We start from the raw sequence: 24,863 nt of genomic DNA on the forward strand, positions 1-24,863 counted from the left end.
GATCCCATTCTGATACGGGAGAAGTGCGGCGGATAGAGCACCGGCAGTTAACGCATAAAGTGAGCGGTTCTCTCCAGGCTAATGATAGGGATTATACAGAACGCATCCATCACCGCATCACAGGGCAGGGGGAGTTACAGGGCGAAGTGCGGGGATCCAGGGCGCTCACACATTCCCATACAATGAGAACTTCCCCAAGCGGAGATCAAACGGAGCTGGACCGGGAACACAGGAAGCCCCAGCACAACCTAAACAAAAGCGTCAATCTGGGCGAACCCCAGGGCCAAATCAGGGGCACACGCTGCAACTGCACCCGCGGAGAGGAGAAAGAATGTGCCCGAGACACAACAAGCAGCGCCCGGGAGACAGGATATCTACCTACCGGCCCTTCATGTCCCCACTGGGACCTTCCTCCCCCGGAGGCCGCTTCCCCTGCCTTCTGTTACCTGTCCTGGAGCAAATAGATGACCCCAGTAATGGGCACTACATGCACGATGCACCTGTGGGAAAGTAGAGTGGACAGGGAAGGTGTGCAATAAATATGTGAGACAGTACACATGATGTGACATTACTGCTACTACATGTGTGCAATACATATGTGAGACAGTACACATGATGTGACATTACTGCTACTACATGTGTGCAATACATATGTGAGACAGTACACATGATGTGACATTACTGCTACTACATGTGTGCAATACATATGTGAGACTGTACACATAATGTGACATTACTACTACATGTGTGCAATACATATGTGAGACAGTACACATGATGTAACATTACTACTACTACATGTGTGCAATACATATGTGAGACAGTACACATGATGTGACATTACTGCTACTACATGTGTGCAATACATATGTGAGACAGTACACATGATGTGACATTACTACTACTACATGTGTGCAACACATATGTGAGACAGTACACATAATGTGACATTACTACTACATGTGTGCAATACATATGTGAGACAGTACACATGATGTGACATTACTACTACATGTGTGCAATACATATGTGAGACAGTACACATGATGTGACATTACTACTACTACATGTGTGCAATACATATGTGAGACAGTACACATAATGTGACATTACTACTACATGTGTGCAATACATATGTGAGACAGTACACGTGATGTGACATTACTACTACATGTGTGCAATACATATGTGAGACAGTACACATGATGTGACATTACTACTACTACATGTGTGCAATACATATGTGAGACAGCACACATAATGTGACATTACTACTACATGTGTGCAATACATATGTGAGACAGTACACGTGATGTGACATTACTACTACATGTGTGCAATACATATGTGAGATAGTACACATGTGATATTACTGTTACATGTGTGCAATACATATGTGAGACAGTACACATGATGTGACATTATTACTGCATGTATACAATATGTCTGTGAAAGGGTGAAAATGATGTGACATTACTACATGTGTACAATATATATGAGAGGCAGTGCACACGATCTGACTACTACTGCATATATACAAGACATATGTGAGGCAGTACACATGATGTGGCATTACTACTGCATGACTACAATAAGTCTGTGAAAGGATACAGATGATGTTACATTACTACTACACAATGCACAATACATGTGTGAGGCAGTACACATGATGACATTGCTATTGTATGTAAACAATACGTCTGTGAAAGGATACAGATGATATGGCACTACTACATATGCACAATACATATGTGAGGCAGTACAGATGAAGTTACATTGACACTGCATATATACACTACGTATGTGAAGGGGTATATATGATGTGACATCACTACTACTTGTGTACAATAATTCTGTGAGAACATGAAGGTAACCTCACATAACTACTGGCATACCTATCCAATGTGTACCACTGTGGGTGACTTTAGCAGTGTATGTGTACATTAGATCTGTGAGAACATGGGGGGAGAGAGAGAGAGAGAAAGAGTGAAATCACTGCTGTGATTAGTACTGCATGTGTACAATACACCTGTTATGGATATGTGTATAGTGCTATGTGTGTACAATACACTCAGGTATTGGTGATATTACTACGTGTGTATAATGGTATATATGTATAATATATCCATGACAACATGAAATTAAAGCTACAGTACTACTGCATTGTGACTTAATTTCCATTTTCTCCCGGACATATACAGATGAAGACTCATAACTACTACATGTGTACAAGATTGAGGGTGATCTTTATGTAGCCGTTAGTCTACTCATCTGTATGTTCTGTAAGCATGTAGTAGTAGTAAGGTGACTATTTCCATGTTATCACTGACATATTACTACATGTGTACACAACATGCAGGTAATATTACATAAACCTTTCACAACTGGAGGTTTCCCTGTATCTGTTAAACATGTAGTAGTAAGGCGATGCAGTATTATATTCGGTGGGAAGAGGGATATCATTAATACCTGCTGAAAAACACATTGATAGAACACTTACAAGAACCTGGAGCCTGGGGGCCTTAAATGTGTACAATACAGATGGAAAGAACTCTTTTCTGGGATGGTAATAATATTACACGTGTACAGCCGTTTGAGGGTAGGAGAATTTGGGATAGTGCGGTATAAAAACAGGCATCACTTCTACATAAGTACAATCCATTTAGTACCAACCGTGTACCTTACATTTGGAGAACCTGCAGATGAGATGACATTAGTATTATATATGTGTATATGGGAGTACATGCAGATGAGATGACATTAGTATTATATATGTGTATATGGGAGTACATGCAGATGAGATGACATTAGTATTATATATGTGTATATGGGAGTACATGCAGATGAGATGACATTAGTATTATATATGTGTATATGGGAGTACATGCAGATGAGATGACATTAGTATTATATATATTTGTATATGGGAGTACATGCAGATGAGATGACATTGGTATTATATATGAGTAGATAGGAGTACATGCAGATGAGATGACAGTATTATATATGTGTATATGGGAGTACATGCAGATGAGATGACATTAGTATTATATATATGTAATATACATTTGGGAGTACATGCAGATCCCATTATATAACTGTATATGGAAGTACATGCAGATAAGATGACATTAGTATTATATATGTGTATATGGGAGTACATGCAGATGAGATGACATTAGTGTTATATATGTGTATATGGGAGTACATGCAGATGAGATGACATTAGTGTTATATATGTGTGATATACATTTGGGAGTACATGCAGATGAGATGACAGTATTATATATGTGTATATGGGAGTACATGCAGATGAGATGACATTAGTATTATATATATGTAATATACATTTGGGAGTACATGCAGATCCCATTATATAACTGTATATGGAAGTACATGCAGATAAGATGACATTAGTATTATATATGTGTATATGGGAGTACATGCAGATGAGATGACATTAGTGTTATATATGTGTATATGGGAGTACATGCAGATGAGATGACATTAGTATTATATATGTGTATATGGGAGTACATGCAGATGAGATGACATAAGTATATATGTGTGTGTATATGGGAGTACATGCAGATGAGATGACATTAGTATTATATGTGTATATGGGAGTACATGCAGATGAGATGACATTAGTATATATGTGAGTGTATATGGGAGTACATGCAGATGAGATGATATTAGTATATATGTGTGTGTGTATATGGGAGTACATGCAGATGAGATGACAGTGTTATATATGTGTATATTAGAGTACATGCAGATGAGATGAGATTAGTGTTATTTATGTGTATATGGGAGTACATGCAGATGAGAAGACATTAGTGTTATATATGTGTGATATACATTTAGGAGTACATGCAGATGAGATGACATTAGTATTATATATGTGTATATGGGAGTACATGTAGATAAGATGACATTAGTATTATATATGTGTATATGGGAGTACATGCAGATGAGATTACATTAGTATTATATATATGTGTATATCGGAGTACATGGAGATGAGATGACATTAGTATTCTATAACTGTATATGGGAGTACATGCAGATGAGATTACATTAGTATTATATATATGTGTATATCGGAGTACATGGAGATGAGATGACATTAGTATTCTATAACTGTATATGGGAGTACATGTAGATAAGATGACATTAGTATTATATATGTGTATATGGGAGTACATGCAGATGAGATGACATTAGTATTATATATGTGTATATAGGAGTACATGTAGATAAGATGACATTAGTATTATATATGTGTATATCGGAGTACATGCAGATGAGATGACATTAGTATTAGTATTATATATGTGTGATATACATTTGGGAGTACATGCAGATGAGATGACATTAGTATTATATATGTGTGATATACATTTGGGAGTACATGCAGATGAGATGACATTAGTATTATATATGTGTGATATACATTTGGGAGTATATGCAGATGAGATGACATTAGTATTATATGTGTGTGATATACATTTGGGAGTACATGCAGATAAGATGACATTAGTATTATATATGTGTATATGGGAGTACATGCAGATAAGATGACATTAGTATTATATATGTGTATATCAGAGTACATGCAGATAAGATGACATTAGTATTATATATGTGTATATCAGAGTACATGCAGATGAGATGACATTGGTATTATATATGTGTATATGGAAGTACATGCAGATGAGATGACATTAGTATTATATATGTGTGATATACATTTGGGAGTGCATGCAGGGCAAGTGTTAGTACATTAGTATTATATATGTGTATATGGGAGTGCATGCAGGGCAAGTGTTAGTACATTAGTATTATATATGTGTATATGGGAGTACATGCAGGGCAAGTGTTAGTACATTAGTATTATATATGTGTATATGGGAGTACATGCAGGGCAAGTGTTAGTACATTAGTATTATATATGTGTATATGGGAGTGCATGCAGGGCAAGTGTTAGTACATTAGTATTATATATGTGTATATGGGAGTACATGCAGGGCAAGTGTTAGTACATTAGTATTATATATGTGTATATGGGAGTACATGCAGGGCAAGTGTTAGTACATTAGAAAACATGGATTTTTCCTGCCAGATCTATCACATTATCTTTGTTCGTTTTCTTTCGTTTTCCTGTTAATAAGTTCAGTCACTTTCTCCATTAAACATTGCGCCAAATCCCCATCCAATGATTCCACTCCCTTCACAGACTGGGCGCACCATACTAACCTTCTAGTCTCAGACCAATGTTATTACTAGTCCCGGTAAGTGGAAGGAGAAGCACAAAGAACATGAGAACGAACAGAAACGAAAACCCTTAACCCGAAGCCCAATCGTCCATTTAACCCTTTCCAGAAGGCTATAAATAGAGGCGCATCTTAAGACATCCCGACAATTAAATGCTACTTCGAGGAACTCATTTTACCTGCTGCAGAAAATGACTGCATCTGATCAGAAAACTTAGGAACATTCATCAGTCGTTTTATAGACAGTGCTTGTATGTTTTATTCCGGTCTGTGCCCAGGGCAGGCTGCTACTTACATGCACACACAGAGGGCAGACTATCTGGGTTGGTCTGCACTGGCAGCACAGAGATGGCCATCCCTCCAGGGTCTACTCATATGCCAGCCCATTGTAAGGACAAGTGTATTTCAAGCAGATAAGTATGCCCAGTACAAACGCGTTTTGTTCACCCTGATGGACGCTATTTTCTTGGTAATAGGTTTGTAGCAATCAGCACAATGGCGCAATATATTCCCTTTCAAGGTGCATTGTTCACACAGGTCTATTAAAGCTGCAGCGCTTCTCCTCGCCCGCATTCATCAGCGCCAGCTGCCGGAGCCAGAATAGACACGGGCACCCGCTCCTCTGCAAGGGGCACCCTGTTTAATTACTTTCAATGGACCCTCACTGAAACAATGCAGAGTGAAGTTCAAGTGGTGCCCCTGTGATGTGACGGTCCCTGGGGATGACCCCTCTCTATGGCTCTTTGTGCCATGAATGTGCTCTTTGGCATTATATGGGTGAATGGGGAAGAACAGAGATTCTGTTGCAGAACAAACACTCAGCCCTGGAAATAATGCAGTTAATGTGATTATCTCCCCCAGAAATAAAGAAGCCTCGATAGGTAGAGAGATGAGTGACCAGGTGCTCAGAATGTGACACTGGGGCAATGGCATGCATCAAGTGTTGGAAGACAGAAAAGTGCAATCAAAGGCAATCAGTCCGAATGCTGAGTCTGGATCACACAGGCAGATTCGGAGGCAGGTTTAAGTGCAAGCCAGAGAGTGGATCCAGCAGGAAGGAGAAGTGGAGTCTTTCCTTTACATTTCCCATTTCTTTACAATCCACACCTAGTTCAAAAGATTGCATAAAAACTCCATCTGTATTCCAAGCCTTAGTACCATATGACCCCATTAGAGTGACAGCTCTTGGGATCTAGAGATGTCTACAGAATGTATATATATATATCTATATATATATATATATATATATATATATATATATACACACTGCCTAGTTTTAGTTTTGTATGTATGTTTGTCCCTGTCGTTTAATAACAATATTTACAAAAGACTTGCAGATTATCTCACCTTGGAAAACAAAATAATTAAAAACAAACAAACAAGTAAGGGCTTTCTAGTGTATTCCACTTTCTTACTTGCTGCTTGAGTGACCAGGTTCTTCCATGTGTATTGTTTGCTCTTAGGGCTTATGCACATGACCAGATTTCTCTTCAGTATGTTGTTACCCATTGCTTTAAAAGGAGTCTGTCATCAGGAGCAGTGACAAAGTGGCTTAGCTCATCTGGAGCAAACACTGCACTGTCTTTGGCCCCCTTATATCCACTGATCTGACTCAGTTTCCCTCCAGCCTGGTGCAGAAAATGTCAGAGGGAAACTGAAGCTGGAGTTGATTCCAAAGTTTTATATGGAATTGTTCACATACATCCAGCACATGATGCTGGATGTCAGATAGCACTGGACAGAAAGAGCTGCATATAAAAAATAATAATGGACACAGGACCTGTGCACTAAAGTCTCTACACATATATCAATTGTTTCCAGCGTCGCAAAACAAACAAAAACCCTAGATTGCATGGTACCAGAGTTATAGTTAGACTTTCCTCCATCAGGGATAAAATTTCATACCATGGCTAAGGCCAATTTTACACAAGTAAGGGCTCATGCACACAACCGTATGTATTTTACAGTCCGCAAAAAACAGATCCGCAAAAAACACAGATGACGTGTGCATTCTGTATTTTGCGGAACGGAAACGCCCCCGATAGAACAGTACTATCCTTGTCTGTAATGCGGACAATAATAGGACATGTTCTATTTTTTTTTGTGGAACGGACATATGGAAACGGAATGCACAAGGAGTATCTTCATTTTTTTTGCGGACCCATTGAAATGAATGGTTCCGTATATGGTCCGCAAAAATAACAGAACGGACACGGAAAGAAAATATGTTTGTGTGCATGAGCCCTAACATTCAGTGAGGGAAATACTGTCCGTATGGCAGCAGTATTTCCCAGACTGGACACATAATGCCATCAGTACAGTTCAGTACATCCGCAGTCTGACAGGAGCACACAGCATTATAAATTACTATAATGCTGTAAGTTCATGGCACAGAAGCAGCCTTCAGTTCTGGAAATACTGCTCTCAGGGAGTGCATTTCACTCACTAAATATGCTCATGTGAAATTGGCTTTTTGGGCACCTTTTGCATTCAACACCTGGAAGACACCCTCCATCAGATCACCCCATAGTTATAGCTAGAGCTGAGCGAATTTTTTTAAAATTAGATTCGCTGGTACGCCAAATTTCTGGGGAAAAATTTGGTTTGATTCGAATAAATTTGCGGCGAATTACGTTAAAAATGGCTATTTCCTGGCTGCAGAGAGCCTTTAGGCCTCTTTCAGACGGGCGTTGTGGGAAAATGTGCGGGTGCGTTGTGGGAACACCCGCGATTTTTCAGCGCGAGTGCAAAACATTGTAATGCGTTTTGCACTTGCGTGAGAAAAATCGCACGTGTTTGGTACCCAAACCTGAACTTCTTCACAGAAGTTCGGGCTTGGGATCGCTGTTCTGTAGATTGTATTATTTTCCCTTATAACATGGTTATAAGGGAAAATAATAGCATTCGGAATACAGAATGCATAGTAAAATAGCGCTGGAGGGGTTAAATTTTTTATTTTTTTTATTTAACTCACCTTAATCCACTTGCTCCCGTAGCCGGCATCTCCTTCTGTCTTCATCTTAGCTGTGTTCAGTTACAGGACCTGTGGTCACGTCACTCCGGTCATCACATGATCCATCACCATGGTAAAAGATCATGTGATGACTGTGACGTCACCAAAGGTCCTTGTTGCTACACAGAGCTAAGATCAAGACAGAAGGAGATGCCGGGCAGCGCGAGCAAGTGGATTAAGGTGAGTTAAATTAAAAAAATAATAATATTTAACCCCTCCAGCGCTATTTTACTATGCATTCTGTATTAGGAATGCTATTATTTTCCCTTATAACCATGTTATAAGGGAAAATAATAATGATCGGGTCTCCATCCCGATCGTCTCCTAGCAACCGTGCGTGAAAATCACACCGCATCCGCACTTGCTTGCGGATGCTTGTGATTTTCACGCAACCCCATTCATTTCTAAGGGGCCTGCGTTGCGTGAAAAATGCACAAAGAGGAGCATGCTGCAATTTTCACGCAACGCACAAGTGATGCGTGAAAATCACCGCTCATGTGAACAGCCCCATGGAAATGAATGGGTCAGGATTCAATGCAGGTGCAATGCGTTCAACTCACGCATCGCATCCGCGCGGAATACTTGCCCGTGTGAAAGGGGCCTGATAGTGCTGTAGAACACTGTGCCTTGCAGTAACATGCATAGGGAGTCTGCTTTGGTAGTGAAATAATACTGTGAGTCCATAAGACATGCAGATGACAGGCGTCAAACTTAGACCTCTTTCACAAGTGCGTCCCAGATTTGCTCCGAATGCGTCGCGTGTGCATTGCGGGAAACCCGCGCGAGTGCGCACGCAATTGCAATGCGTTTTGTACACGCGTGATAAAAAACTGAATGTGGTACCCAGACCCGAACCCGGACTTCTTCACTGACGTTCAGGTTTGGGTTAGGTGTTCTATAGATTTTATTATTTTCCCTTATAACATGATTATAGGGGAAAATAATAGCATTCTGAATACAAAATGCATAGTATAATGTGGCTTGAGGGGTAAATTATATATATTTTTTAATTAACTCACCTCATCCTCTTGTTCACGCAGCCGGCATCGTCTTCTTTCAGGACCTGCAAAAGGACCTTTGATGACATAATCGCGCTCACCACGTGGTGACGTCAGCGCAGGTCCTGCTGAATGAAGATAGAAGGTCATTTTGCAGGTCCTGAAAGAAGAAGAAAGAAGATGATGCCGGCTGCGTGAACAAGAGGATGAGGTGAGTTAATTATTTTTTTATTTTTTAACCCCTCAAGCCACATTTTAGTAAGCATTCTGTAAGAATGCTATTATTTTCCCTTATAACCATGTTATAAGGGAAAATAATACAGTCATTAGAGTTTAATGGAGTTGCTCATCCCTATCATCTCCTAGCAACCATGCGTGAAAATCGCAAGCATCCGCACTTGCTTGCGGATGCTTGCGATTTTCACGCAGACCCATTAATTTCTATGGGGCCTGCGTTGCGTGAAAAACGCTGAATATAAAACATGCTGCGATTTTCACGCTACGCACAAGTGATGTGTGAAAATCACCACTCATCTGAACAACCCCAATTGAAGTGAATGGGTACGGATTCAGTGCGGGTGCAATGCATTCACCTCACACATTGCACCCGCACGGAATTCTCGCCCGTGTGAAAGGGGCCTTAGAATCACTGCACACTTTACTTATTTGGGCAGTCATGGGGCCAAAACTGACCAAATAAATCAACCATGACCTCAGCCTTACAGGTCGATGTTAGCGCCAAGATGAAGCACACTGCTTTTACACCGTCGTCAGCTGATTCCACATAGATGTTATCAAAACTTGTTCTATTAAATGCTTATACAAGTAGAGCCCCCCCGACAGAGTGGAGAGGGTGTCAGCAGTACATTTGTGTTGCTGTCACTGATTAGTTTGCCCTTCCTCTAATCCATCAGAACAATAACCCACAAAAACCACATCCGGTCTGTGGAGAATCCGCCTTCACTCGGTCAGCATTTGGTCAGTAATCCATCAGTATTGCTAATGCCAAAAAAAGCAGCCGTCTTTAATAGTGATAGGACCCTGGGCAAGAATTTACTTGGGCCCCCTGGATCCCGCCTTCCCACACCCTAGCATGCAATCACACCCTCCACCACAGCACACAGACAAAAAAAATAAAATCCACACACCTCGTAGAGTAGCAAACTTTAATAATAATGAGTGGCCACTAGAGGTGTTCCTTGGCAGTAATGTAAATACTGCATTTTTTTTCTGAAAAGGCAGTGTTTACATTAAAAAGCTTGCAGACACTTATAGGACACCTGCCACCGACGGTTTGCCTTAGCTTCTCAGCACTCCTCAATGATCTCCTTTCTCTACAACCCAGCTATTCCTTCTAGCTTGACCACCCCCATGGTCCGGGTCTGGTCGTCATTGGGTATCTTTCATTTGGCGGACATTGTAGACACTTCTACTCAGGACCAATCGAAATTACCGGCGATGGAGGGACTCCACTATCACCAGGTTCGTCACTATGTGAGCACCACTTTTAGTTCTCTTAAGGTGTCACTTTTACCCCATTTGAGCGCTTGTGCAGACTGGGCACAGGGACGAGAGGTCTGATCTCTTATTTACCGCCTTCTGGCCACAATTGCAGAGGGCGAGAACCCCACATCATGCTTACATTGAAAAATGGGCTACCACCCTTGGATCGCCTCTTTCTCGCAGTGCCTGGCAGACTGTATGGAATAGGGCAGCCCAGTCATTTATTTGCACCATGTACTGTATAAGGAGACGCAGTACAAGCTGCTAATGCACTGGTACCATACCCCTGCACTCCTACATTCCATAAACCTCACTGTTCCATCTGTCTGCTGGCGGTGCTTGAATGACGTGGGTTCTTTGTATCATATTTTCTGGACGTGCCCCAGTATCATCCCATTTTGGCGGGAGGTAAGGGACGTGGCTCATTCCCTTTTGGATCCCCTGTACCGCTGGACCCAAAGGTCTACTTACTTAACCTGCCACCTCCGGGGTTGGACAAGCACTCCTCCAGGCTTTTACTCTCACTATGTACTGCAGCCAAATCATTGATCGCTAAATCCTGGAAGCAGACGACCCCTCCCACTAAGTCCATGCTTATAGCCAGGGTCTGTGACTTCAGGTCCCTGGAATGTTTCATGACGTCCCTTAACAACACCTTGGAACAATTTCAAACAATATGGTTACCCTGGGATACATACCTGGCATCCACCTAATGGTACCCCTCCCACCTTCCCTCCCTACCATCCCCACTCTTACTCCCCCCTTACCTGTTCCTTTCCTTTTGTGTCTTGTTAGTTGTCTTATCCCTAGTCCTGAGTTTTACGTGCTACATCTTTGGATATAATTATGGGACCTGTACTACTACACGCGATGTTCATTGTGCATGTTCCCATTTCGATGGTCTGCCAAATGACTCTGTATGAGCTATGTCGTACCATTTCATGTTCTTCCCTTTTCTTCCTTTCTGTATTATTGAAAATTTTCACGCTATGTGCTAATAAAAATCTACAGTATAATAATAAAAAAAAAATTGTGTAACGTCCCGCAAAAATAATCGTGCTCTCGTCGCACAACAGACTTCGACAGACCGGCTGAAGCTGTCGATGACAGAAATGTACACACACGCAGTGCACCTTCACCAGTGGCTCAGGCAAATTGGAGTAGGTTTTGAGAAACCGCTGAACCACTAAGTTTAAGATGTGGGCTAGGCATGGGATGTGTGTGAGCTTGCCCAGCTCCAAAGCCGCCAACAAGTTACAGCCATTATCAGACACAACCATGCCTGGTTCTAGGTTGAGTGGCGAGAGCCACAGCTCAGTTTGGTCTCTTATCCCCTGCCACAGCTCTGCTGCAGTGTGCTGTTTGTCCCCTAAGCATATAAGCTTGAGAACGGCCTGTTGCTGCTTCCCCACTGCAGTGCTACACTGCTTCCAGCTACCGACTGATGGCTTACTGGTGCTGCATACAGAAAAATCTAAGGTGGAAGTGGAGGAGAAGGCGGGGTTTGTGGGGGTTTAAGCCACTAACGCAGGTGCTGGCGGAAACCCTGATCGATGTAGGGCCCGCAATCCTTGGCATCAGTAGCACTTGTGCCATACCAGGGTATGACTCGCTCCCGGCCTCCACAATGTTCACCCAGTGTGCAGTCAGGGAAATATAGCATGCCTGGCCGAATGCACTTGTCCATGTTTCCATGGTTAAGTGGACCTTCCCAGTAACTGCGTTGGTCAGGGCACGTGTGATGTTACGGGACACATGTTGGTGTAAGGCGGGCATGGCACACCTTGAAAAATAGTGCGGCTTGGAACTAATGCGGGACGGCGCTGACATCAGGCTGCAGAAGGCGTTAGTGTCCACAAGCCTAAATGGCAACATTTCCAAGGCCAATAATTTGGAAAGTTTCACATTTAGTGCTATGGCCTGTGGGTGGGTGGGTGGGTGGCTGGGTATTTGCGCTTGCGTTCAAATGCCTGGGGTAAGGACATTTGTATGCTTCACTGGGACACGGAAGTGGATGTGGTCGCTAATGGTGCTTGCGAAGGTCCAGGTGCAGGGCGTGAGGCATCCAGGCTTGCGTCTTCGTCAAGGTATTGGCCAGTACGTAACATAGGGGAAGAGGAAGCAGTGGTGTGACCCTCCAGACACAGATTGTGGACCCAGGCTTTCAGCCCACTTATTACGGTACTTGAATGCCATGTGGCGGCTCATGCTGATGGTGGTGAGGTTGCTAGTGTTTACGCCCCAGCTCATTTTGGTACGGCACAGGCGCCATACTGCGGAACACCTACCCCTTGGCAAGGGAGATTTCTGCAAGGGGGTGCTCCGTGGAACAGTTGCGGGCCTGTTTGGGGTGGCCCGCCTTCTCCCTTTTGCCACCCCACTGCCTCTTCCAGCCTGTTGCGGTGCAGCAGATCTCTCCCCCTCTGTACTGCTGTCCTTGCTCGGCTTTCTACCTTCTCAGGTTGGGTCAGTGACTTTATCGTCCACCTCCTGACTTGCTCATCCTCCTGACTTGTTGACCTAACCACAACCTCAGTGATTGACAACTGTGGCTCATCCTCTTCATCATCCTCTTGAGACAGTAATTGCCGTGGACTTATTGGAAACTGTCTCATCATCATCATCCACCTCATTAAACAGTAATTGATGTTCCCTCCCGTCATCTTCTTTTGACTGTGGATGCTTAAGAGTTTGGGAATCAGGGCACAAGAGCTGTCCCTCTTCAAGCATGCTTGGCGAGAGGGCCAAATCAAGGAATGGCGCTGAAAAGAACTCCTCGGATTATCCGAGTGTGGGATCACTTGTTTGCCCAGACTCTCCATGGTGGGAGGAAGGAGGATCAGGGTGAGGATTGTGTTGAGCAGACTCTTGGCTACTGAGACTGGACTTGGTGGAAGACAGGGTGGTGCTTAAACGACTGGAAGCATTATCTGCTGCAATCCCACCGACAACCTGGTCGCACTGGTATAACTTCATCAGTGGTGTCCTGCGCCACCCTGCAAACTGGGACATGAAGCTAGGTATTGTGGATGATTGTTTTTTTTTGTGTGTGCTCTGGCAGCAGGCACAGTTTCAACGCACCCAGGGCCACGGCCTCTGTGTGCACCATCAGCATCACGGCCACTGCCCCGTCCCTTACTGCGTGCCTTCTTCATATTAAATGTTATATATGCTTGAAAGTCTGTCACACGTAGAGTAGTGTAGGATTTGGAAGTGTTTGCGCAAACAAATTTTAAACGGTATTTGGGTTGTGGAAACATCACACGGGATATATCCTGCAGATAATGTCAATGATGTCACCAGCGGCTAATAAAAAATGACAGGGAATGTCACAGGTATTTGGGATGAGAAAACATTATACAGGAGAGGTACCACCGGTAATGTCACTCTCTGCAGCGTCTATGCAAAAAAGTACATTGTATGTCACAGATACATTTTTTCAGCTCATATGTTATACTGCATATGTGGCACTGGTAATGTCACTGTCAGAAGCGGACACCGTCTATTGAAAAAGTACACTGCATGTCACAGATATTTTTTGGATGCGCACACTTTACACAGGAGATGTGGCGCAGCTAATGTAAATGTCAGAAGCGGACACCGTCTATTGAAAATGTACACTGTATGTCACAGATAAATATTTTCAGTGCACACGTTACACTGCAGATGTGGCACTGGTAATGTCACTGTCAGATCCGGAGATGTGGCGAAGCTAATGTCACTGTCCGCAGCAGACACCGTCTACGGAAAAAGTACACTGGATGTCACAGATATTTTTTGGATGCACACACTTTACACAGGAGATGCGGCGCAGCTAATGTCACTGTCCGCAGCGGACACCGTCTACTGAAAAAGTACACTGGATGTCATAGATATTTTTGGGATGCACACACTTTACACAGGAGATGTGGCGAAGCTAATGTCACTGTCCGCAGCGGATACCGTCTACGGAAAAGTACACTGGATGTCACAGATATTTTTTGGATGCGCACACTTTACACAGGAGATGTGGCGCAACTAATGTCGCTGTCTGCAGCGGCTAACTATTGCACGCTATTTAGCGCAGGATGCGCTAAAAATAGATATTGCTGCCACACAGAACAGTCCTTAAAAGGACTTTTGTGTCTGTTAAGTTTTAATAATTTAGCACAGGTTGCGCTAAAAATATATATTGCGTCTGCCACACACAACAATAGTCCTTAAAAGGACTTTTGGGTCTCTTACAAGTTTTTCTAATAAAATGATTCCTATATCACACCTACACTGTCCCTTCCTCATCACAGCTCTCCCTGACTATATAGCACCCAATGACACGTTACGGCCAGCCAATTACTGTAATGCCATTAAATAACATACAGCATTACAGTGAGGGCAGTACTTACCTGCACGTTTATTGGCTCGATCAACACTATTAATTTCCTAACAAATTCATTCAAGACCATACTGCAAAAATGGGAACACTCTAATGAAAGTCTTAGGAGCAAAGCAAAACTTTATACTCCAAATTCAAATGAACAAGAATTCAACCATAAGTTAGTCACTGGCGGATCCAGGAGGGGGGGCAACGGGGCAATTGCCCCCCTTCCCCCGAGCTGCTCAGAGGTGGGGGCGGCAGCCGCAGGGTACAGGGAGATGAGCAATTCTATTGTCGAAGCGCTCATCTCCATAGTCATCTGTCATCTAGTTACTGGCACATTAGGGGGGCTCTTGGTACTGGCACATTAGGGGGGGCTCTTGGTACTGGCACATTAGGGGGCTCTTGGTACTGGCACATTAGGGAGCTCTTGGTACTGGCACATTAGGGGGGCTCTAGTTACTGGCACATTAGGGGAGCTCGTTACTGGCACAATAGAGGGGCTCTTGTTACTGGCACATTAGGGGGGCTCTTGTTACTGGCACATTGGGGGGGCTCTTGTTACTGGCACATTAGGGGGGGCTCTTGTTACTGGCACATTAGGAGGGGCTCTTGTTACTGGCACATTTGGGGGGTCTTGTTACTGGCACATTTGGGGGGTCTTGTTACTGGAACATTTGAGGGGGTCTTGTTACTGGCACATTAGGGGGGGCTCTTGTTACTGGCACATTGGGGGGGCTCTTGTTACTGGCACATTGGGGGGCTCTTGTTACTGGCACATTGGGAGGGCTCTTGTTACTGGCACATTAGGGGGGGCTCTTGTTGCTGGCACGTTAGGGGGGCTCTTGTTGCTGGCACATTAGGGGGCTCTTGTTACTGGCACAATAGGGAGGGCTCTTGTTACTGGCAAATTATGGAGGGCTCTTGTTACTGGCACATTGGGGGGTGCTCTTGTGACTGGCACATTGGGGGGTGCTCTTGTGACTGGCACATTGGGGGTTCTTTTGTTACTGGCACGTGATGGGGTGCTCTTGTTATTGGCACGTGATGGGGGTGCTCTTGTTACTGGCACGTGATGGGGGCTCTTGTTACTGGCACGTGATGCGGGGCTCTTGTTACTGGCAGGTGATGTGGGGCTCTTGTTACTGGCACGTGATGCGGGGCTCTTGTTACTGGCACATGATTGGGGGGCATCTATGGGGGCCCTTTTTACTGGCACATGATTGGGGTGCTTCTTACTGGCACATGATTGGTGGGCACTATAGGGGCATCTACTGAGGCCACAAAGAAGGGGTATTTTATATGGGGGGGGGCTCTGTACAGTAGCATTTTATACTGGGACACATTATGGTGGGTACTATGGGGAAGGGGGGAGAGGAGTCCTATGGGTACTAAGAAGGGGTATTTTATACTTGCAAATCATGAGGGACACTGAGGGCATCTACTGGGGCACTAAATACGGGGCATTTTATACTGGCACATTATGGGGGCACTATGGGGACATTAGCTCAACTGGGGGCATTACAAGGGGTTATTTTTTGCACTGTCTATTAAAAGGAGAATTATTACTACGGGGGGGGGGGGGGCATTATGGTGGGCTTTATTACTCCCCCATGGTATGAGATCCCTAGTAGCAGCACCAGCCTCTCTCTCTGCTCTGCTATTCCTCTGCCCCTTCTCCAAATCCTTATTATGAAATCTTTCTCATTAGGATAAAACACATCAGCTCCACCAAGCCCCCCCAGCCAAGTGTTGAAGTGGCGTCCGAGATCCCCAAGGGCCAAGCCAAGTAATTGTACGTTTTCATGTGAAATATGTTTGTTATACACATATAGCCTACACTGTGCCACACAATATACCTCTACACTGTGTAGTCTTGTGGCGGCGGACAGAAAATAATCTGGAAGTGCCCATCCCGAGACCAGGCTCTAGATCCGCCACTGAAGTAAGTCTAATTATTCATTAAACAGGTGTCCATCAGACAGTTGACTATGAAAGGGTGTTACTGAACAAAGAAAACCCCTTCTCAGTAATGGCACAATATATAATAGAGAAATATCACATGACCTGGGAAATAAAAATAATTTATTTACACAAGAAAGGTGAAGGCTACAAGAAGATCAGCAGAGTGTTACTTATCAGTCAGAATACTGTAACAAAAGTGATTATATATATATATATATATATATATATATATATATTTTTTTTTTTTAAAGATGGAACTGCAAGCCTCTCAGAGAGATGTCTAGGCTGTCCACAGACATTAATACCTAAACAGAAGCATCTTGAAGGGTTGAAGAAAATCACCATTCAAGGTCACTGCAGTTAGATAAAGCAGTAGAAAGCCAAACTGGGTGATTGTTTCCCTGACACAATACTGCGTACATTACAGAGGAATGGCATGCATGGGTGTCGTCCACGAAGAAAGGCTCTCCTAAAGCCCATGCAGAAAAAAGCCCATCTAAAACTTACCGGGGCCCATGCTGAAAAAGATGAAGACTTCTGGAACACTATACTCTGGCGTGATAAAACCAAGATAAATGTTTTTGGAACTGGTGGCTTCAAAACTGTATGGCGTCAAAAAGGTGACGAGTACAAAGAAAAAAAACATGGTGCCTACAGTGAAACATGGTGGCAATGTCCTTATGTGGGGCTGCATGAGTGTTGGCAGTGTTGGCATTTAATTTTCGTCATGAATTCACAGATGTACTGCTCTATATTGAAAGAGAAGATGCTAACATTCTGAAAAGACAACTTGAGCATCTCCATCCAGCAACCAGGCTTTAAAAGAGAATATTCTTGAAGAATGGAAAAAGATGTTGCAATACTTGTTCATTCCATACCTAAAAGACTTGGTGCTGTCCTTAAAAATCGTAGAGGCCATTCACATCAAGGAGATATAGATGTAGCAGAAGTAAAATAAATGTTTAACAAAAAATTGCAAGAGAATGTTAATTGACTTTTTCCGTAGCTTTTAATGACAAGATATCACGGTGACATGTGTTATTATAGTTCGTTTTAAGGCGCATTTACACTGCTGAATTGCTGAATTGGCAAGTCTGAAGAATGCTGTAGAGGAGAAGCGAGTGATATGCATTGGCTGTGTGAGAGCAGGTAAGATGTTTCATCCTGTGCCATTTTGGATTGGTCAACATGTTGCTGAGTATGTGTAGGTGTGCAGAAATTGCTCATTCTTCCTGATTCTACACCTGCTATGGAGTCTGCTGTTCTATGAAGCTGGTGACCTGTAAAACAAAAGTGGGAAGAGCATGGAGAAGTAGAGCTCAGCGCAAAACCCTCACATACTGCCATCGACAATCCACACCCCCATCTAAGCCTTGCTCCTGCTGTGCCCAGCTCTCCAGGTATATTATCCAACGGATTCATAGTACGAAGGCTGCTAGCTCTGGAGACTGAACATTTTTACCTTCAGAACAGCTTCTTGCTATATTTTTTGTATGGGCCATTTTTATATTTTTGTAAATTACTCTTATACCTAATGTCTGTTTTCGAAACTATATACATATAAACTATAATATTTTTTCAAGTTCTAGGACATTCTTTCTATGAATTGGTCACCAGTACCGAACTGCATATTCTAGCTGAGGCCACACCAATGATTTGTAAACTAGTAATACAATATGAAGTCCTTATGCTGTAAGTCCATGCCTATTTCAATATATGACAATATCCTGCTAGCTTGCAAGCAGCTTAATGACATTCCATGCTGTTATTTAGTTTATGATACAAATACACCCAGAACCTTCTCAACAAGTTACTTACTCTTCCCCCATAACATATGATGTAGGCAGGTTATTACTGCCAAGATGCACAACTTCACATTTATCCACATTGAACCTTATTTCCAAGGTTGATGTAAAAACACTCAGCACAATACATCAAAACTTGGTGTTATCTGCAAAGAGAAACACTGCTATTAATCCCATCCTTTATAGCAATAATAATTGGTTAAATAATAGCAGATTCTAACACTGAACCTTGGGGTACATCAATTATCCATATGGCCCATTCAGATTAGGAATAATTGACTATCACTCTCTGGACACAGTCCTTGAGTTATGTTTCAATCCAATTATAAACTATTTAAGCCAATCTACCTTACCCATTATAGATCTATGAAGGACACTATTAAACTCCTATACATCATGAAAGTATGTCACACGTACAGTAGCGTAGGATTTGTAAGTGTATGCGCAAAAAAATGTAAAAAGGTATTTGGGATGTGGAAATACACACACAGGAGATATACTGCAGATAATGTTGCTGATGTCAGCAGCGGCTAATAAAAAATTACAGGGAATGTCACAGGTATTTGGGATGTGGAAACGTTACACAGGAGATGTACCCTAGGTAATGTCACTGTCCGCAGCGGACAACATCTACGGAAAAAGTACACCGGATGTCACAGATATTCTTTTTAAATGCGCACACGTTACACAGGAGATGTAGCGCAGATAATGTCGCTGTCTGCAGTGGCCTAACTATTGCACGCTATTTAGCGCAGGATGCACTAAAATAGTTATTGCTGCCACACACAATAGTCCTTAAAAGGACTTTTGTGTCTGTAAAGTTTTATAAATTTAGCGCATGTTGCGCTAAAAAAAAAACGGAATTAGTCTTACCGGTAATTCTGTTTCCATGAGATCATCACGACGGCATACAAGGAGATTGACCCCTGACCTCTGTAGGGGCAGGAACAGATAAAGGTTAAATACCCTCCTCCCACCACCAACACCAGTGTTTCCAAAATCACACAGAGCAACCCGGTGGTGGCAAACAGTGAAAAAAGGTATTACTTCATACCTTCTAGAGACCCTCTAGGTCAAACGTTTTAAATCATAGGGAGGGAATAACGTGCCGTCGCGATGATCTCATGGAAACAGAATTACCGGTAAGACTAGTTTCCGGTTTTTCCATAGCATCATCACGACGGCATACAAGGAGATATAAAAAATATATCAGTTAAGGGGGGGGCTACAGCCTGGAGGACTTTCCGCCCGAAGGACAGATCAGATTATCTGGAAAGATCCAGGCGATAGTGCTTTATAAAAAGGTATGAATGCTGGACCAAGTGGCAGCACGACAGATTTCCTCTAGAGAAGCCCCAGCTCTCTCTGCCTGAGAGGAAGACATGGCCCGAGTGGAATGGGCCCTAATGTTGACTGGACATGTAAGATTCTGTATTTGGTAACAAAGACTAATGGCTTCTTTGAGCCATCTAGCTATAGAGGACCGGGAGGCTTTTTGGCCCTTAAATCTTCCTCCAAAAAGAACTAGTAAGTTATCGGATTTTCTAAACTTTTCCGTCACAGTGATATATACAACTTTGGGGAGAAATCCAAGATCCAGATGGAGAATAATTCTATCATCTAGAATACGGAAGTAGGGTTCCCTAATTGATAGGGCTTGTAACTCTCCTACTCTGCGGGACGAAGTTATTGCAATTAAGAAGGCCGTCTTTAAGGACAATAATTTTATTGGACAGTCAGACATGGGTTCAAAGGGTGGTAAAGTAAGGCCTGTAAGAACGATGTTCAAATCCCAGGAAGGGACACGGGCGGTGATCGTTGGGCGGAGCCTCGTCGCTGCCCTAATGAATCTTTTGATCCAACGATGGCTGGCTATATCTTGGTCAAAGAAACAACCTAGGGCTGAGATCTGGACCTTCAAAAGGTAGAGTGTCTAAGTCCCAGGTCCAGACCCTGCTGTAGGAAATCCAGTATTCTTTGGATGTTGGGTTTATGCAAATGTGGCGATTCGTCCCCACTCCAGGAACAAAAACGTTTCCAGATCTTAAGGTAGATTGCTGACGTTACATTCTTTTTGGAGGCTTTCAAAGTAGTAATAACTTCGTCTGACAGGCCCTGAAGTTTCAGGGTTTGGGACTCAGGATCCAAGCTGCCAATTTCAAAAACTGCGGGTTTGGGTGCAGAACTGGACCCTGCTGGAGTAGATCCCCCCGCACAGGAAGGGGCCATGGATCCTGGAGGGAAAATTTCTGGAGAGATGAGAACCAACTTCTCTTTGGCCATAGGGGAGCGATCACAATCACCGTGGCCTTGTCCTGGAGAATATTTTGTACCACCTTCGGAATTAGAGGAAGTGGAGGGAAGGCATAGCACAGATTCCAATGCCAACGGATGGCGAAGGCGTCTAAGGCATGAGGTCTGTCCCTGGGGTTTAGGGAACAGAATGTTTCCACCTTTGAGTTTGCCCTGGTGGCAAACAGATCCACGTCGGGCATCCCCCATTTCCTTACCACTAGCCTGAATATTTCTGGACTTAGAGACCATTCTGTATGATCGATCCTGTGGCGGCTGAGAAAATCTGCTTCCTGATTTAGTATTCCTTTCAGATGAACTGCCGATATAGAGGCCACCTTCTGTTCTGCCCATGCAAAGATTCTTGTTGTCAGTGCTTGGAGGGTTACTGACCATGTTCCCCCTTGATGGGAAAGGTAGGCAATGGCCGTAGTGTTGTCTGATAGCACTTTTATGTGATGATGACACAACATTTTCTCTGCTACATTCAACGCTTCCCAGACTGCTCTCAGTTCCCTGAAATTTGATGACTGGGATCTGATTGAATTTGGCCAAGTGCCCTGGAACATACGATCCCCCACCTTTGTGCCCCAGCCGGACAGACTTGCGTCTGTTACTACCTGAATCTGGGGAGTCTTCTGCCAGGGATTTCCCCGGGATAAGTTCCCGTGGTTTTTCCACCAATTTAGGGACTGCAGAATCCGAGTTGGTGGACTTACTTGATAATCTAGAGAGGATTGGCACCTGTTCCAGACATTCAGGATCCAGGACTGAAGGGGTCTGAAGTGTATTTGACACCAGGGAACTGCCGGAATACAAGATGTTAGCAGACCTAGCATACTCATCGCCTCTCTGATAGAGCAAGATCTTCTTTTCTGAAAGGATCTGATCTTTTGTTGGAGAACCGATATTTTGTCTCGAGGTAAGAATACCGCTTGCTTTCGGGAGTCTAGAATCATACCTAAGAATCGAACTTCCCTTGAGGGGGTAAGGACGGACTTTTCTTTGTTCACGATCCACCCCAGATCGTCTAGGATGGAGATAAAGAACCTCAGATTTGAATTGATTTGGCTGAGACTTTCGCTGATCAGAAGGAAATCGTCCAAATAAGGGATTATCATAAGTCCCTTCCTCCGGGCGAAGGCGACCATCTCTACCACTACCGTGGTAAATATTCTCGGGGCTGATGAAATCCCGAAGGGAAGGGCTCTGAACTGGTAGTGATGGACGTTCCCTGATATATCCTGGATTGCAAACCGGAGAAAACTCTGTGAGTTGGTGTGAATGGGAATGTGGTAATAAGCGTCTCGCAGGTCTATTGTGCACATGAAGACGTCTTTGCTTAGCAGAGGGATTGTAGATGCTAGGGTCTCCATCCTGAATTTCTGATAACGAATAAACCTGTTTAGTGGTTTCAGGTTTATGATAGTCCGAAAAGTGCCTTCTTTTTTCCTGATTAGAAATAGAGTTGAGTAGTAACCCCTGCCTCTTTCTGGAGGCGGGACTGGTGAGATTACATTCATCTGATGAAGTTTCTGGACTCCTTGCCAAAGGTTTGTTTGGAACCGTGTCAATGAAAATTTGTTTGGGGGTCTTAAAGACCACTCTATTTGATAGCCTGCGCCGACTACCTTGGAAATCCAGGGGTTCTGGGAAATAGATTCCCATGACCCCAGGAATTTTGAGAGTCTTCCCCCCACTCCGGCGTCATTGCTTATCGGAGGATTTTTGGTGAGAGGAGGATTGGCCTCTTCCTCTTCCCCCTTTTTGATAGCTCCAACGCCCTGATTTCCCTTTCCCCCTGTAGCTTTTTTCTTGACTCGAGGAGGAGCGAAAAGGATACCGGCGTCTGGAGGAGCGATCTTCCGGAAACCCCTTCTTTTTGTCCGCGGCCTTCTCTAGAATTTTACCTAGAACCGGGCCAAACACATATTCTCCAGAAAAGGGTATAGAACAGAGTTTTCATTTAGACATCTTGTCCCCCGACCAGCACTTCATCCAGAGGGCTCTTCTGGCTGCGTTGGAAAGCGCCGCATCTCTGGCGGAGAATCGGACTGACTCGGCAGAGGCATCCGCCAGGAAGGCCGTGGCGGATTTTAAAAGAGGAAGAGAATTAAGAATTTGCTCCCTAGATGCTTCATCTTTAGGGTCCATTCACACGTCCGTTGTTTCTTTCCTGATCTGTTCCGTTTTTTGCTGAACAGATCTGGACCAGATCTGGACCCATTCATTTTCAATGGGTCCTGAAAAAAAATCTGACATTGTGCTGTCCGTTTTTTTTCAGGACCCATTGAAAATGAATGGGTCCAGATCTGGTCCAGATCTGTTCAGCAAAAAACGGAACAGATCAGGAAACAAACAACGGACGTGTGAATGGACCCTTAATATGAGTTTCTAATTCTCCCAACCAAAGATACATGGATCTTGCGACTGAGGTAGCCGCAATATTGGTTTTAATATTAAACATGGACGCCTCCCAGGATTTCCTGAGAAGACTGTCCGCTTTACGATCCATCGAATCTTTAAGTTGGGAGGCATCCTCAAATGGAAGGGATGTTTTCTTGTTCACTTTAGCGATCTGTACATCGATTTTGGGAATTTCATTGAAAATTTTAGACTCCTCCGGATCAAATAGCAGAAGCAAGCTCACCTCAGCAGACAGCTCACAGCATGGGAAATAAGTGTCCTCACTCTCCTCACTCTCTCCCTCCCCCTTTCCACCTTACTACAGCAGGAGAGGGGGATCAAGCAGACTCCCTGACCCTCTCATATAATACCCCCGAAGGGGACTAACGGTTGGAAGCAGCGCCGGTGGTTCAGCTCTAGGGGACCGCTCTGATGCCGACATAGTCATCCTCTACTGCAGGCAAGGGCTCCGCAAACAGTGGGGACCGATCCTGGGAGCGTTTTGCTAGAGTTCAGGCCTCGGCTTTAAGCCGGGCCCCATGCTGACTGCCGCCACGTCACTTACGGGTCGCCGGCGTGACGTCATAAACATGCGCCCCATGCGCCGGCGCGCAACCCAGCTGCCGCCTCAGTAGGCCAGGAGGGAGTCTGCGCCAGGGAACAGGCCCCGGAATTACCGGGACGAGATAGAGCCCTGCACCCCCTGCCCAGCGTTAGTACCAGACCGTGGAAGGGCAGGGGGACGCCCGCATGCTGCCGGCGATTTTAAAGGTAAAATAAGAAACACGACCAAGTTCCTCAGCTTCATCTCCCTGCATACAGGGAGACCTTTCTCTGCCCTGTCCTCTGTAGGGACAGGAAACACTGGTGTTGGTGGTGGGAGGAGGGTATTTAACCTTTCTCTGTTCCTGCCCCTACAGAGGTCAGGGGTCAATCTCCTTGTATGCCGTTGTGATGATGCTATGGAAATATATATTGCTGCTGCCACACACAACAATAGTCCTTAAAAGGACTTTTGGGTCTCTGACAAGTTATTCAAATTTCACTCCCTACACTATATTTCCCTTCTTCAGCACAGCTCTCCCTGACTAACACTGAGCCGAACATGTGTCATCCGGTGCTATATAGCACCCAATGACACGTTCCGGCCAGCTGATCGCTGTAATGCCAGTAACCAACATGGCTACGGCATTACAGTAAAGGGCAGTACTTACCTCGCCATGTGCCGAGCATCGAGATGCTCGAGCTGAA

Source organism: Bufo gargarizans, chromosome 3 (assembly GCF_014858855.1).
Source record: "Bufo gargarizans isolate SCDJY-AF-19 chromosome 3, ASM1485885v1, whole genome shotgun sequence".
NCBI lineage: Eukaryota > Metazoa > Chordata > Amphibia > Anura > Bufonidae > Bufo > Bufo gargarizans.